The 4,869-nt window shown below is 43.8% G+C and overlaps 1 long non-coding RNA gene across 2 annotated transcripts; it reads left to right on the top strand.

The window, feature by feature from the left end:
- The first annotated feature begins 279 nt into the window (after window positions 1-279).
- LOC123080499 (uncharacterized) lies at window positions 280-4,068 on the top strand. Of its 2 annotated transcripts, XR_006438452.1 has the most exons (4): window positions 283-580; window positions 730-1,096; window positions 1,243-1,973; window positions 3,494-4,062. It is a non-coding gene; the product is annotated as an uncharacterized lncRNA (long non-coding RNA). The 2 variants fall into 2 exon arrangements; XR_006438451.1 differs by having other exon boundaries at window positions 280-1,096; window positions 3,494-4,068.
- The last annotated feature ends 801 nt before the right edge of the window (window positions 4,069-4,869 follow it).

Here is a 4,869-nt window from a genome sequence, read left to right on the forward strand (position 1 = left end):
TAAAGAGTTCGTGCGTTGCAACAGGAGAAAAAATAACACACGCTCTTAACCTAATTCTAAATATTATAAACCTCGCCAGGATCTTTTTTATCCTTTTTTGACTTTTTCTTATCAGTGAAAATCGCACGAATGGATGGATGACACGTTAATTTGTGGGGGAAATTACGGGGTAAGCCTTGTGTGCACTTAGCGATCTGTGTCGATAGAGATTGCGGATTGGTTTTCTCTTCTCCTCTCGGTTTCCTCCGCGTGTGGATGCGTCTCTCGAAGACTCGCGTGGACTCTCTGCCTCCACCGCCCACGGCTCGACCGTCGAGGCACCGCTTCACCGCCGTACCTCCCTATAAAATGGCTCCCGCCTCTCAAGCTTGCTCCAGCGCCCATGCCCATCACGCAGCGCCCACACGCACCAGCATGCCACGGCGGCTTGGTTCCCATCCGACCGTGAAGCAGAGCTGCGCGGTGATGGCGACGCCCAGCGCAGGACGCCGCGACAACAGGCAGGAGGCCATGAAGGGGCTCACGTAGCGATGGCGGTGCGCGGCTAGGAGGACCAGACCTCGCGCTGCGACGGCGGCAGGTGCGTGCTAGCTGTGGCCCTGAGAGGGGACTTGCGGCGTGACTGTGGCATGCGGCAGCGGGGATCTCCCCAGCCTCTCCTACCCCTCTTCTGATGTGGGGAACATGGATTACCGGTTTTCTGCTGAATCTTTAGTTGTGTGGAAACAGCGCTCGGAATGGACGCGACGGTCCCTCAAAAAAAAAAAAAAGGAATGGACGCGACGGTGCGGTCACCGGCGCCCTGCGTCCTCCACCGGTGTCTCATGCCCCTGCCCACTTCCTTCCGCCGTCCACACTGCCTCCGTCTCAGCCAGTGGATGTTCATATGCCGGATAACAAGTGCGGCGGCGACCATGGTCTGTCCCGCTCCGCCAGTCCTTTCTTCCGGTGGCTTACTTACTACTCACGCAGGTGGAGTTCAACATGGAGGAGCTTGCCATGTCCCAAGCATCATTTTGGGCGTAGCTGCCCACCTCTGTGTGACGACTGCTCCAATGCAGACCAGGTGTTCGGCGTAATGTCAGAACGGCCACAGGTAAAAAAAAATTCAGTTCAGTCCATTGTGTTTCTATACTTGTGAAAAGTGTTTCGGAATCCAGGCACCATAGATTGTTGCCCTTATTGATGCATTTAGCTACTACTTCTGAACTCTGGATTGAATGGAGGTTTGCATGTTTGCAGTGATGAGGATACATCAGTTCGTGATGAGCTTAGAGGTCGGTGTAGTGCCAGAAGACGGCGACCAGTGGCGGGCGCTCGCGCACTGCTTCTGGGATGACACAGCCAAGACCAACAAGGATGACGATCATGTTCCTATTTCCAGTGGGTTCGTTCAAGTGGTATGGACGCGGCCAGGCAATTTATGAAGTTTGCTGGAGCAGCCGTTGCGTACTATCCCATACTCTCTGTCGATAGACACCTTCTCCCACGCCGACGCCGGTCGCCGGGATACCGTCCCATCCATCACCATGCAAGAGCGCTCTAATCCTCTAGACAGTACTGCTCACAGCAGTTGCAGATGCGGATGCATTGCCCACAGCCGCGGATGCCGCTGTCCCGTACCGAGGACGTGCAGTCATGTTTTAGATTATGATTGTGCAAAGGAATATGTCAGAAAATGACGGCCCGCAATTTTGTACCAAAATACTGAACATCTTCTGATTTTACTGGAAGATTGATGTGGACATTGATGTTATTGCAATGAAAGCTGATTTTTTTTCATTCACATTTTTGAAGACTCGAGTTTCAGCAGCACCGCACCATTAATTAGCTTTCTGCAAGTGACTTGTGATTTCAGCTGATGAAGCCGTCAACCATTGGGGGCACGGAATTGTCGAGCTCAAGGTTCGTCACCCTTGTTTCTAAAGGGAAGGTAAAGTTGGGGATGCCAATCTCTGAGGATTTTCTCAATGGTGAGCACTTCCCTTTTGTTTCTCTTGTTCTGATCTTTACCTCAAGTCGGCAATAGTCCCTATTGCACTGCTTGGATTGATCTCTCATTGTAGTCACTACTGTTATTTAATATAATAATAAGACTCTTTTTTTTATTCCGCATGCAGTATTGTTTGCTTGCACGAACAAGATTTATAAGTTGTTATTTAGAATATATAAGTTTGCCTGTTCATTCAGAAGATTGTATTAGCTATTCAATTCATAGTTCAACCTTTGAATATACAGTTTTGGCTCAGTAGTTTGAGCCTCCGTTGTGCAACTGGATCATGGTAGACATCCAGACCTGCATCTGTGTTTTATTTTATTATCCTTTCTAGAAACTGACACGCTGCCTTTGTTGCCTAAACCAGTGCTTTAGTTAAATGATAAATTTACTATAAAGATTTCTCTTTGACCACCGGTGCTTTAGTTAAATGATAAATTTACTATAAAGATTTTTCTTTGACCGTTATATGAAAAAATGTACTTACATGTGATTGCTATCCAGATTAGTCAGTTCATCCTGCAAATAACTGTGGGATACATTACTGATACTTCCTCAATCATTGTAGTGAAATAATACAAGATGATGAACCGACTGAACTCTAGAGTTTCAGTTAAGTGCGCAGTTAAAGAAAATTTGTAATACCTCGGATGCAGCTCAAAGGTCAAATATCATGATATGGAGTAGGCATTAAACCTACCTTATCTACTTGATTTTTTTGTTGCAAATAATCGTCTATCTTATCTGTACATGGCTGATTAGGAAGTAGTACAGTACCCGCATGTTTAACAGTTGTCAGATTGTTTCTCTACATAGTTGATTGTGTATTGAGACGGGAGGCCAAGTTCAATTTGTGGATCTGATTTGGTCAGACTGGCGGCATTTCTTAATTTCTGATTCCTGTTTATGTTTGGTTTTGATTATAATGTCCTGTGTGAAGAGCATTAGGATAGACAAGCAAGCAAGCCTTTTGACACTCATGGTGTGTATTTTGTTTCTCTGAGCGATGTTGTCTATGATTTTGAATTTGAACGGGTCCGTGGCTTCTGTTCACTGAAGAATAAATGCATGGATAGATGATAGCCTTTTTTTCCTTTGGATTAAAGAAAGGATTAGTAGTACCTGTAATTGATTTTTCTTCTTGGTATTCAAACAAGAACAAATCATTGCTGATGTTTAAACTCTATAGAATTCCTACATTCTAATCTTTCTCTTAAACTTCTGGTGATTTGGAGCTGTAAATATTATTTATTCTGGCACATCTAACTGCTGCTTCTTTTTCAATAAAATCCACCCTTTATCGAAAAAAAACTGCTGCTTCTTTTGCCTAGCCTCCTTTCAATGAAATATTTCCAGTCAGTAGACTATACTTGCTATTCTAAGCACATACAGGCCTAGGGATGTCCACTAAGAGAAGGTGCAACAAATTCACTTGGTTTGTGAATGTCCTTGCGGTTTGTATTAATATAAGCTAGCAACTTTTCATATGTATGCCAGGTTATCTTCAAGCCATAGAAGCACCGTCGAGCCCTGGAGCTGTTGCGACAATGCCGTCCCAGACACCGGCGTCCTCTTCCATGCCCCGGCCATCCAGGAGGAGTGCCACGACTATCACAGTTCTCAACACGGCGTCCTCCGGGATGTTGATCAAGTCCTTGCACCGGCGGCATCCGGAGCCTGAGAGGGACGCCCAGAGAGACATGGCCTTCGATTGGAGCATTGCAGGCATCGATCCTCTTTGTGGTAGCCATGGGTAGAGCTCAGCCCCGTGAGCTGCAGTTCACCAGTTAATTCCTCACCTGTAAGCCGAGGAAGAAGGAAAATGGTTTGTGCTATATATACGACTGAACTGGACAATCACATAAAAGGTAGATATTTGCACATCTAATTTATTTTGTGTAGTCTGGGTACTCTTCCCCATAGTGCTTGCTTTGATTTTTGTTGTTCAGTTAAATCATTCACATGAGTACCTCAATTTAATTAACAGTGTAAGTTGATTGTGAGGCTGTGTATTTTTTGTTGGAGAAGAAAGTACCATGACATGTAACTCATTTGCACTTAGTGAATTTCAGTTGGCAGTTTAATATGGGGCCCTACTTTACAATAGAAAGCATTGCTCTGTTTGTAGGTTGCAGCAAGATATGTACTCCCTCCTTAAAGAAATATAAGAGCATTTAGATCACTACTTAAGTGATCGAAACGCTCTTATATTTCTTTACGGAGGGAGTAAATACCTGTGCTTCTTACTAATGATGATCCTAATGTTTATTCAATGGGGAAATGAATATTGAGTGCCGACATAGTGCTGTTCTTTTGGGGTAAGAAAGAGAAAAAATATTAATTTTGGTTCCTTCCCTTTTATGCATATGGATGCACTATGTGCTCTCTGTCTATTTGTAATTTGTCTTGGTATACTCATGAAGCATACGACCGTTACTCCCTGGTCCTATAGAACATAGTTCGGATTTCTCATTTGTATAGTTCAGTGCTTTTGGTTTGGATAGTTCACTCCTTCGTATTTGGAACCAATTTCAAGTTGAGGGACTGATTCTTGATTTTCTTCTATATTGGGTATTGTTTTGTTTTGTGGGTAATTTTAGTTCATTCATTCTGCATATTCCCAAAAATTTTACAGCTTCTCGGTAAGAAATAGACACGCTAGATTCATATACTTATCTTCGAAAAATATATATTTTTTGGCCATAGGTGCTGTAGCTGTTTGAGTTTGTAGTTGCATGAAACATCCTTAGGCATTTGTTTACCATAGAACATGCTTTCTGATTTTCATGATGACTTGACAAAGAAATTAGAATTGCAATATGCATGAAGAAATTGGTCATAAACTATTGATTTCCTCAGCTCGACATAGTGAC

Source organism: Triticum aestivum, chromosome 3D, assembly GCF_018294505.1.
Source record: "Triticum aestivum cultivar Chinese Spring chromosome 3D, IWGSC CS RefSeq v2.1, whole genome shotgun sequence".
NCBI classification, from domain to species: domain Eukaryota; kingdom Viridiplantae; phylum Streptophyta; class Magnoliopsida; order Poales; family Poaceae; genus Triticum; species Triticum aestivum.